The 12036-nt window shown below is 44.3% G+C and overlaps 1 protein-coding gene across 3 annotated transcripts in view; it reads left to right on the top strand.

The window, feature by feature from the left end:
• The window catches only part of WASF2 (WASP family member 2), a 937387-nt gene that overhangs the window by 609240 nt on the left and 316111 nt on the right, over nt 1-12036 (top strand). The gene's annotated exons all lie outside the window — the stretch shown is intronic.

Raw genomic sequence — 12036 nt, 5'->3', positions numbered from 1 at the left:
CACATTCCAGTTGGCTGATGGATCTGTTAAGTTTCTCTTACTCTGTATCCTCCTCCTGCTCCCTCCCCGCTTTCCCCTTGTTCTTATCAAAGGAACCTGGCTGTTTGTCCTATTACATCTCCCACATTCGGAAGGATTTGGCTGGCTGCTTCTTGCTGGTGGTCATTTCAGGTATTCCTCTGTCCCAAATATCCCCTGTTGACTGGTGGCTAGAACTAGAGGTTCAATGAACTTCTGGTTTGCAGACGTCTCAGGTAGTCTTGTGTTACTCCTGTTATACCACACCCCAAGGCATATGAACTGTATTGTTGATCCTGATGTATAAGCAGCAGGTGGCCAGGAGAAGGAGGAAACAGGGCAGAAGTTGTCCCAGGCCCAAGGAACAACACCTGCTAAGACAGAGAGGCTGAAACATTCCAGGGAGTGGTGTTGGGTGATCAGGGAGTTTGGGGTCCTGAGCCTGGAATGCAGGGAGGAACCAGGTCATGCTCGGTTGCCAAGCTGAGAGTTGTGGGGAGCCATGGGAAAGTCTTAACTAGGGGAGAGACCCAGCCCAATTAACATCTTAGGAAGACTGCACTGGCTCTGTGGAAGGTGCTTTGGGGGGAGACCAGCAAGGAAGCCGAAGCAGAGAAGTCCCGGTGAAAAGCAGTGAGGGTCTACACTAGGGAATTAATAAGTAGCAGTAGGGAAGAATGAAACAGACAATGGGCGGGGCCTCAGTTGGGGTGTGAATTTGTATTCTCCCCGAGTTTTTTAAAGTCCTGTTCCCAGCAGGTAGCAAAGATCCCTGCCCTTGGGGGAGCATGTGGCCCGCCGGCGGGGGGTGGGGGGGTGGGGGGGGAGGCCACAGGTTCTTGAAGACAGCCCCCTCCGGGCTTTTGTCCTCTGCCCTCCTAGAAGGGAGAGTGGAATGGGGAGGAGAAGCGCTTCTCAGAGAGGGGACAGCGGCCCAACCAGGACAGCAGACACAGGCTGCTGGGTGCCAAATGCATCTGGGCTGTTTCTAGTGGGGGAGCAGATCTTCAGATAGGAGGTCCTTGGACATGTACTTGGGTTTAGTCAATATTGGATGTCTATTGGCTTCTGGGCACTGGGGACACAGTGGTGAACAAAACAAAGCCTGTGCTCCCAGAGCTCACATTCAGCAGCAGGAAGGACGGTACATAAATGAGTCAATGGGGCTCCTGACCTGGCAAAGCCCCAGGGGCCACAGTTGCAGCAGAACCTCGGGCTCCTTGAAACCGTACAAGCTCAGCCAGCGGACTTTCAAAATGAAAACCATGGGAGTGCCTGGGTGGCTCAGTTGGTAGGGCATCTGACTCTCGACTTCGGCTCTGGTCATGATCTCAGGGTGGTGTGATCGAGCCCTGTGTCCGGCTCAGCTCGGGGTCTGCTGGAGAGTTCTCTCTCTCCCCCTCCCCTTCACCCCTGCTCACACTTTCTCTCTCTAAATAAATAAATAAAATCTTTTTTAAAAATATTTTTATTTATTTATTTGAGAGACAGTGAGAGAGAGCATGAGAGGCAAGAAGGTCAGAGGGAGAAGCAGACTCCGCATGGAGCTGGGAGCCTGATGCCGGACTCGATCCCGGGACCCCGGGACCGTGACCTGAGCCAAAGGCGGTTGCTTAACCAACTGAGCCACCCAGGTGCCCCAAATAAATTAAATCTTTTAAAGAAAGAATTAAGAAACCCACAGGCCCAAAATGGAGCCAACTCATTACACTGGGACTCAATCCCCAAACTAACTGCAATTTTAACTCCCCTCAAGTAGTCTTAAGTGGTCAGTCAGGAATTTTCTGGTTGGCACCAATGAGGTCATCTGTCACATGGGCCCTCTCTATCCCTCCCCACAAAGGAAGATGAGGTCATCTGCGTGACCAGACCTCCTGCTATTCCCGCTAAGGGAAAATGACCTTGCCTGAAATAATCCTTTCTTTTCCTCGGCTAATAACTTCCTTGCCCTACCCTCTTTCCTATAAAAACCTTCCATTTTGCACACCTGCTCTGAACTCCTTGGTCAATGGGATGCTGCCAGATTCATGAGTCACTTAATGAAGCCAATCAGTCCTTCAAATTTACTGGGTTGGATCTTTTTAAAGGGGCCACAAACAACTGAAGAGTAAAGTCCAGCCTGTGTTCAGGGCCCAGGGTTGCCCCAGGGAGGAGGAGGAGGAGGTCATAATCACCGCCAAGAGTGAACTTCCCACCAGGGCAGGAGGAAGAGGGCTCAGAGACCAAGTGTGTTGACTTAGCAAAAATAAGGCGGTGTGGCTTCTTGCTCCTGAGCCTACAGCCTGATTCAAAACCGCTGGGCAGTGTCCAGGCCACACGGAGGCATGCTTGGAAGGTAACCTACGGGACTGGTGGGGAAGGAGGGCAGGCAAGGGGTTAGGGTAGGTGGCTCCCCTGGGCTGAGCAGGGAGCTGTTAATGGCTAGGCTTGAAACTAGAACAAGAAGGAAAGGTCTGAGGGGCCCTGGGAGCTCCTTATAAACCCATCTCAGGGGCTGTTGGAGTCCCACTTAGCTGTTTGCTGGAGGCAGAGGCTTCTTTTATTTTTATTTATTTGTTTATTTTAAAGATGCCTATAATTTTATTTGAGAGAGAGAGAAAGAGAGCATGTGTGCACAAGCATACGTAGGGGGAGGGACAAAGGGAGAGGGGGAAGCAGGCTCCCCACTGAGCAGGGAGCCCCATGCAGGACTCCCTGCCTCCCTCCCATGGGAGGACCTTGAGATCATGACCTGAGCCCAAGTCAGATGCATAACCAACTGAGCCACCTAGGTGCCCCAACAGAGGTTTCGTTTTGGTCAGTGTCCCCAGAAGGCCCTCATCACTGTCACCCCCTTACACCTGTAAGGTGTCTATAAGTAGAAAGGGGCACCCCTCCAGGCCTTCATGTGAATTAGAAAAAGATGCCTCCCTCCAAGACAGACATAGCCAGGGCTCAGGGTAGAGCCAGTGGAAGCTCAGATTTTAGTCCCCCTCAGCACCTGCTGGACCTGGGTTTGCTGGAAGAGGTAAGTGAGGCAGAGAAATCTAAAGGGTTAGGATTTTGCCTTCTTAAGTACAAAGCAGCTCCTCTTCTTCATATTGGCCAAGGCTTTTTTTTTTTTTTTTTTGCTTTTTTTTTTAATTCTTGGCAACTGTGATCTCCAGAAAATCCACATTGCTCTTAGAGAAAAGCTACTGTGTAAAAGCTCACCTCAGTAGTGCCTCTAAGGCAAACAGCCTGGGAGCAAATCCCTTGGGGGTGTAGGGGCGGCCCTCAGGTGACTGATGCCCTTTGTCCAGGCCTCAGAGTTTCTGGGAAGCCAGAAACTGTACCTGTGTATTGTACATCTGGGAAGCTGTACCTGTGATTGTCTTGGGATTCAAGTCCACAGAGTCCAAGAAGGTCAAGAGTGATGCCATGATAACAGGTACATGAAAAAGTGCTCAGCATCACTTGACATCAGGAAAATACAAATCAAAACTACAATGAGATACCACCTCACACCAGTCAGAATGGCTAAAATTAACCACTCAGGAAATGACAGGTATTGGCAAGGATGCGAAGAAAGGGAAACCCTCTTACACTGTTGGGGGAAATGGAAGCTGGTGCAGCCACTCTGGGAAACAGTATGGAGGTTCCTCAAAAAAGTTGAAAATAGAGCTACCCTATGACCCAGCAGTTGCATTATTAGGGTTTTACCCCAAAGATACAAACCTAGTGATCTGAAGGGGCACCTGCACCCCATGTTTCTAGCAGCAATGTCCACACAGCCTATCTATGGAAAGAGCCCAGATGTCCACTGACAGATGAATGTATGAAGAAGATATGGTATATATGTACAATGGAATATTACTCAGCCATCAAAAAGACTGAAATCTTGCCATTTACAACAACGTGGACGGAATTAGAGAGTATTATGCTAGGCGAAGTAAGTCAATCAGACAAAGACAATTATTATTTGATCTCATTCATACATGGAATTTAAGAAACAAAGCAGAGGATCATAGGGGAAGAGAGGGAAAAAAAAAGACAAAATCAGAGAGGGAGACAAACCATAAGAAACTCTTAATCATAGGAAACAAACTGAGGGTTGCTGGAGGGGAGGGGGAAGGAGGATAGGGTCACTGGGTGATGGACATTGAGGAGGGGACATGATGTAATGAGCACTGGGTGTTATATGCCACCAATCACTCACTGACCTCTACCTCTGAAACTAACAATACATTATATGTTGGGGAGCCTGGTGGCTCAGTTTGTTGGGCGACTGCCTTTGGCTCAGGTCATGATCCTGGAGTCCCAGGATCAAGTCCGGCATCGGGCTCCCTGCTTGGCAGGAAGTCTGCTTCTCCCTCTGACACTCCCCCTTCTCATGCTCTCTCTCTCATTCTCTTTCTCTCAAATAAAGAAATAAAAAATCTTTAAAAAAAAATACATTATAGGTTAATTGAATTTAAATTTAAAATATATATTATTAAAAAACAAAAATTAACTTCTTTATTCATTAAATCAAGGATGCATTGTTAGAATTAAGAATTACTACTACTGTATTTCTGTAAGGTAATAAAATGATATTTCTTTTAAAATTAAAAAAAAAAGAGAAGTGAGGCAATGATAGAACTCATGAATGTTGACAGTCCAGTTACTCTAGTGCAAACACATTCCTTCGTCTACTCATTGAGTGCCAAGTGCTGGTGATACAAAAATGGACAAAAATAGTTTACAGTTTGGGGCGCCTGGGTGGCTAAGTCAGTTAAGCATCTGCCTTCAGCTCAGGTCATGAACCCACGGTTGTGGGATCCAGCCCTGCATGGGGCTCCCTGCTCAGTGGGGAGTCTGCTTGTCTCTCTCCCTCTGCCCTTCCCGCCACCCCCCCCCCGCCTTGTGCTCTCTCTCAAATAAATAAATAAATAAATATCTTCTTAAAAAATAGTTTACAATTTACTGAGAGAAATGGGCTTTAGTAAGTAAAGTAAAATTCATACAGATTTCTGAGGAATTATAACTCTGGTGGTGCCCAGGTTGGGTGCCATTCTCAAGGACCTCAAACTGTTTCTGTAGGTCATGGCGGGGGTCACTGAAGGTTCTGGAGCAAGGACATGAAAAGATCATAGAGTAACTCCTTCCATTTTCCCTTTGCAGCAGCAGTGCCTGACCCCAAAGAATGAATATCTCCCGACAAACCCTGAGATGCCTCCAAGTATGCCATATAATTTGTGTCTGCTCTAAGCTGAGCTTTTTGTGATGGTCGATTCTTAAAGATTCCAGAGAGAAGTTCTGAAGTTGGCCAGACCTGACAAACTCAGCATGACCAAATCTTCACTGAAGAGGCTTGCTTCTGCTCCTGAATTCCTGCCTGTTTCTCCTTGTCACCCAGATTCAAAACTAGCATCAGTGCAAGGCTAGCACAGCTCTTGGCACTCGATAGGCACTAAAAAAAATACGTGTTGAGTAAATGAATGGTGGAGTAATTAAGAATGAATGAAGAACAAACTAATAAATGGCAGGCCTCTTACCCCCTTTCCTTCCCTACGGCTTCTACCTTGACTCTGCCTGTCTTTCTCACTCCCTGCCCTGGTGCAGGCCCACAGCACTGCTATCTTGGCAGTTTTCCCAGCCTCCTAGCAGATCACCCTGCCTCCAGTCTGCGAGTGAGATCATCTCAAAACCTAGAAGTGATCATGTAAGTCCTCTGCTCCAAAACCTTCAGTGGCTCCCCAAGGCCAAGGGGGAAAAGTCAGGTTCTTAGCAGGACATCCAGATGGGGCACTGTGGACCCCTTTGTTGGTACCTCTCTTACCATCTGTCTTCTTGGGCACATTTCCTCTTCCTGAGGCACTCTTCAGAGTTGCAAATATTTTTGAGAAAAGTGAATAGAAGCCCCTTTTACTTCTGTTGGTTTCAAAGTGTTGAGTATTTGAGGATGAAGCAGTAAGGACTGACGAGGCGGTGGGGGTGGGCACAAAGGAGACACAGAAGGACAAGTGTTGTGGTTAAGAGTTGGCCTTGGGAGTCATGTGCGGCTGGATTCATTCCTGGCTCCTCTCTTTTCTAACTCCGTGACCTCGGGCTGATGGCTCCATCTCACCTGAAACAGGCAGGCACAGCAATGAACCACTAGAAGTTTACAAGAGCAAGGAGGAATTCATCCATAGGCCAGCCAGGGAGGCTGGACATGGGGCAGCCAGAGACCCCTAGCCAGACTCCTCTGCAAGGATGACTAACCGTCTTGGTTTGCCTGGGACTAGAAGGTGTCCCAGGACATGGTACTTTTGGTTTTAGAACTGGGGAAGTCCTGGGAAAACTGGGGCTAGGGTCACCCTGTACCTTTGACAGCCCTGGACCTTTACAGCCTTGTATATTCAAGCCAGGGTGCCATCCAAGCATAATTTTGTTCATGCACCTGTGGTATGGGAAAGGCTGGAGGCTTGGTTGCCTCGTTTCTAAAGTGAACATGCCCAGAGTGGTTACCTCATTTGGCTGTTGTGAAGATTAGGTGAATAAAGCAGGACCTTTTGATCCTGCCTTTTTGACCCAGAGGCACACCCAGATTCTATGTCTTTACCAATCTGATGCCCCTTACCCCAAGATTACAACAAACAAACAAAACCATCCACAAATTATCTGCCAGTGTAACAAATATAAGGTACAGTAACACTCTCTGTTAAATTGGGAAAATAAATGCAAACTCCTAACCTTAAAAAAATAACCATTGTGGGCACCTGGGTGGCTCAGTGGGTTAAAGCCTCTGTCTTTGGCTCAGGTCATGATCTCAGGGTCCTGGGATCGAGCCCCGCATCAGGCTCTCTGCTCAGCAGGAAGCCTGCTTCCTCCTCTCTCTCTGCCTGCCTCTCTGCTTACTTGTGATCTCTCTCTGTGTCAAATAAATAAATAAAATCTTTTTAAAAAAATAACTATTGTCAGGGCACATGAGTGGCTCAATTGGTTAAGCATCTGCCTTCAGCTCAGATCATGATCCTGGGGTCCTGAGATAGAGCCCTGCATCAGGCTCCTTGCTTAGCAGGGAGCCTGCTTCTCCCTCTCCCTATCCTCACCACTCATGCTATTTCTCTCTCTCTCAGATGCTTAAATAAAAATATTTTTAAAAGATAACTATTGTCATTGCTGAGTGATTACTAAGAGGGCTCCAGGAACAGCAGCCCCAGTGTCCCGCCCCTACCCACAGGCAACACTCAAAAGGCTCAGGGGTGCTATTCTCCACCCAGAGGAGGGGTACTAGGTCCATAGCTTGGAGAAAGAAAAAGAATCAGGCTGCATAGCATGCTCTCCTGTTGCCAGAAAGACAGAAGGCTATAAATAACATTAGCAGCACAGAGGGACCAGCCTTTCACTGGCCAAGACGTGACAACTGTGGCATCCATAGCAACATGATGATTATTTTATTACTGTTGCTGTCAAAGTTACTGGACAAGTTGAATCTGAAAGGCCATGAGTTCATGATGACAACCCAAATAGGAAAGTTCCCGATAGAAAAAGAGCACAAGGGGCGCCTGAGTGGCTCAGTGGGTTAAAGCCTTTGCCTTCAGCTAGGATCATGATCCTAGGGTCCTGGGATCAAGCTCCACATCGGGCTCTCTGCTTAGCGGGGAGCCTGCTTCCTCCTCTCTCTCTGCCTGCCTCTCCACCTACTTGTGATCTCTGTCTGTCAAATAAATAAATAAAATCTTAAAAAAAAAAAAAAGCACAAAAACTGGTTGAAACGCACAAGAATAGTGACTCTTATAGGATATGTTTAACTTTTTACTTTTCTCCCCCTTTTTTTAAGTAAGCTCGATACCAAACCTGGGGCCTGAACTCAAAACCCTGAGATCAAGGGCCACATGCTCTACCAGCTGAGCCAGCCAGGTGCCCCATAACTTTTTAATCTTAGTAAGTAATGTTAACCCATATGGACACTTTACTTCTTTATTAACTAGATGCCTATTTATAAAGTATACATGGGTACTTGTTCCCACATGGATAAGGAAGCAATTCACCGGACAGTGAGGAGTCAAATTGTTCAGACAAAGGGATCCTTGGGCAAAATGACTAAGTTGGTGATGAATGAAAGAACCAATCTTCACGTCCTGCTAACCCCACAAAACTCAATTCATTCCTCTTCTAGGAAGTGAAACCTTCAAGTGGACCTATGAATATAACAGAATAACGTATTGGTGGGAATATATGAACTTTCAAAAACCTGAAAGTCCTCACTAGTGTTATCAAACAAGACAATGAGTTGTATAATGGTGCCCAAGTGAGGCTGAAAGCCTATGATTTTGAGGAAAAACATCAAGTTGCAAAACACTCAAACCTCTCTTAAAGTATGACTTCCATCCAAAGTCTTAAAGATACAACAAAAAGAAGCTTGTGTATGGCCTGTTGACAGTCCCCTTGGACCGCACAAGCAAGTCTTAAGCCCTGACCAGAATGGACTGATGAAGGACCCAGATCCAATAACTTCCACTTCCACTGGACTAAGATGACATTTCTTTTTTTTTTTTTTTTCAGTCTGATGACATTTTTGAAAGCCCAGAGAGGAATAAAAACAGTCTTACAAGGATGCCTGGGTGGCTCAGTGGGTTAATGCCTCTGCCTTTGGCTCAGGTCATGGTCCGAGGGTCCTAGTATCTGGGATCGAGCCCCGCATCAGGCTCTCTGCTCAGTGGGGAGCCTATTTTCTCCCCTCTGCCTGCCTCTCCACCTACTTGTGAACTCTGTCTAATAGAGAAAGAAAATCTTTAAAAAAAAAAAAAAAAAGAAAGAAAAGAAAACTGAAAATGGCTACTCTACCCAGTAAAATGATCTTAGACCAAAAAACCAAACAAACGAAAAGCAAAAGAAAGAGAATCACATGTTGTATATAACATTGAAAACTTCAAAAAGTGCCCTGAATCAAACTGTACTTGATAGAAATTATGAGCACCCATAAACTAACGTAGCAGATCTGAAAAATTAGTAACATTTGGTATGGATCAAATTTGAATGATGAATTAAACACTCCTTATAAAATTTGTCCAGGAAAGAATTGACTCACCAAAAAATAATTTTAGTAAAATTAGAAATGGAAAAAATTAGAAATGGGTAAATCTCGCCGTAGAGAAAACTGAACAGGAAATTAAGTCTAAATGAAAATTCATCATTGTTGGGACAGTTCTGATTAAAATATGTACACTTATAAAGTGGAGGCAAAATGATGTTAGAGGTTGAAATAGAAAGTCAAAAACATCAAGAGAGGGACACCTGGTTGGCTCAGCTGAAAAAGCTTGTGACTCTTGATCTGAAGGTCATGAGTTTGAACCCCACTGGGGTGCAGAGATTACCTAAATAAGTAAAGCTTCATTAAAAAAATAAGAAGATAATGCATATTAACCATATATCAGAGGTAATACATGGACGTGACATGTGGTACATGCTCAGTAAACACCAGACTGGTCGGCTTCAAGGAGATAAAAATCAAAACCACAATGAGGTACCATCTTACACCAGTCAGAATGGCTAAAATTAACAACTCAGGAAATGACAGATGTTGGAGATGATGCAGAGAAAGGAAAACCCTCTTACACTGTTGGTGGGAATGCAAGCTGGTGTAGCCACTCTGGAAAACAGTATGGAGGTTCCTCATAAAGTTGAAAATAGAGCTACCCTATGACCCAGCAATTGCACTATTAGGTATTTATCCAAAGGACACAATCACAAGGATTTGAAGGGGCACCTGTACCCCAATGTTTATAGCAGCAATGTCCACAGTAGCCAAACTATGGAAAGAGCCCACATGTTCATCGATAGATGAATGGATAAAGAAGAAGTAGTATTATAGGGCATCTGGGTGGCTCAGCTGGTTATGTGACTGCCTTTGGCTCAGGTCATGATCCTGGAGTCCCAGGATCAAGTCCTGCAATGGTCTCCCAGCTCCAAGGGGAGTCTGCTTCTCCCTCTGACCTTCTCCCCTCTCGTGCTCTCTCTCTCTCTCTCTCTCTCAAATAAAGAAAATCTTTTTTTAAAAAAGGAAGTAGTATTATATACAATGGAATATTACTCAGCCATCAAAAAGAACAAAATCTTGCCATTTGCAATGACGAGAATGGAACTAGAAGATATTATGCTGTATGAAATAAATCAGTCAGAAAAAGACAAATATCTATGATTTCAGTCATATGTGGAATTTGAGAACAATATGAACACAGAAGAACGGAAGGAAAAATAAAATAAAACAAAAACAGAGAGGGAGACAAACCACAAAAGACTCTTAACTATGGGAAACAGACAGAGGGTTGCTGGAGGGGAGGTGCGTGGGAGAGACAGGGTCACTGGGTGATGAGCATTAAGGAGGGCACTTAATAGAATGAGCACTGGGTGTTGTATGCAACTGATGAATCACTAGATTCTACCTCTAAAACAATAATACACCATATGTTAATTAAATTTCATTTAAATTTTAAGAATTTTAATTAAATAAAAGCTGATTAGCCACCCTCCAAATAAATAAACACCAGGATGGGCCCCCCCCCTTTTTTTTAAACTTGTGGTCAAAGCACATAACAATATTTACCATTTTACCCATTTTAAAATGTACAGTTCAGTGGCATTAACAACATTCACCTTGTGGTACAACCCTCACCACTACTCATTTGCAGAACTTTAAAAAATAGTATAAGCACTGGGCTACGTAAAAACAAACACACACACACACACACAAAAGGCAAATACCTGTTATTTTAGTGCTGATTGAGAACTCTGCTCAATATATTGGATCATCAAGCTCTTGAAAAGACATGGAAAAAATCTCATTTTGATGCTTTGCATTGTGTAATATTTTAGTTAAGACACTTTCATTTCATTTATGTTCTTTTGTATTCCTTTTTCTCTTTTATTCTTTGAAAATACTTTATTATTATTGAAACCTCAAACAAACAGATACATAGGGCTACCAGCTCTCCCATCCTGAATACGAGGTAGCTTCAGCCTTGGCATGCCTTTATAAGAAAATATTTGTTACACATCCTTGTCAACTCCCAGGGAGATCTTTAGCAGGAAGCAGAGGAAGCTTTGACTCTGAAGCTGTGATCATAAGTAAAAGACCACCCTAAGAGCTGATGCAGGCATAGCGATACAAACCCCTATGGAAAAGAGAGGTCAGTGTGGGCTACAGGTTCCTGTATACCTGCCATGCCATAGTTTCCTTTCTTTAATTTACTTATTAAAGTTTTTTTTATTTATTTACTGAGAGAGAAAGCATAAGCAGGTGAATCAGCAGGCAGAGGGAGAGGGAAAGGTAGGCTCCCCGCTGAGCAGAGATTCCTCAGGAGAACCTCAATCCCAGGACCCTGAGATCATGACCTGGGCCAAATACGCTTAACCTACTGAGCCACTCAGGCACCCCATTTCCTTTATTTGTAAAAGAAATTCAGCTGAGAAAAGCTGAATTTATATCTAACTGAACTCCAAATGAACCCAATTACCCCAAGTGAATTCACATCTTAAATTTCCCAGAATACTCTTAATGTCAAATATTTTATCCTATATATCATAAATATGCTCTTATTTGTTAGACTCTGTAACTTTCAGTCACCTTACACTTAATAGAACAATGTACTCATGACATGCCTCAGGTTTCCGTCCTTGTCTATATCTTGTTTATTTCTCAGTGATGACTTGGAGGCTTACAGAATTTACACAGGTAAGAGGTGGCAGACATGCAACATCTAACCCACAGATACCTTTTCTCTGCCCAACATGGTGTTTTTAAAATTTTAAATTTACTTAAAAACACTTAAAACTCGGAAATTTTTACACAATAATCAAAATTTCTGGGTTCTGCTAAAAATATGTTGGTGACAGCACTGGACCCATATTTGTTGTCAGTTGCTATTTACTATTATGTTTGTGTAGTTGTTTTTCTCACGGTGGAGTATAAAAAACAAAAAAGTTAAAAAAAATTGTCCCTTTATTATCCAGCCCACTACACTTGCAATTTTCCTACCTGACCCCAGTTGTCAACTTGAGTTTGTGTCCCAGTTCTGGGATGTTCAAGAAGGT

Source organism: Mustela nivalis, assembly GCF_964662115.1.
Source record: "Mustela nivalis genome assembly, chromosome: 10".
In the NCBI taxonomy this organism is placed as follows: domain Eukaryota; kingdom Metazoa; phylum Chordata; class Mammalia; order Carnivora; family Mustelidae; genus Mustela; species Mustela nivalis.
The sequence above is the reverse complement of the archived record's forward strand: the minus strand, read 5'-3'. Positions and strand labels throughout refer to the sequence as shown.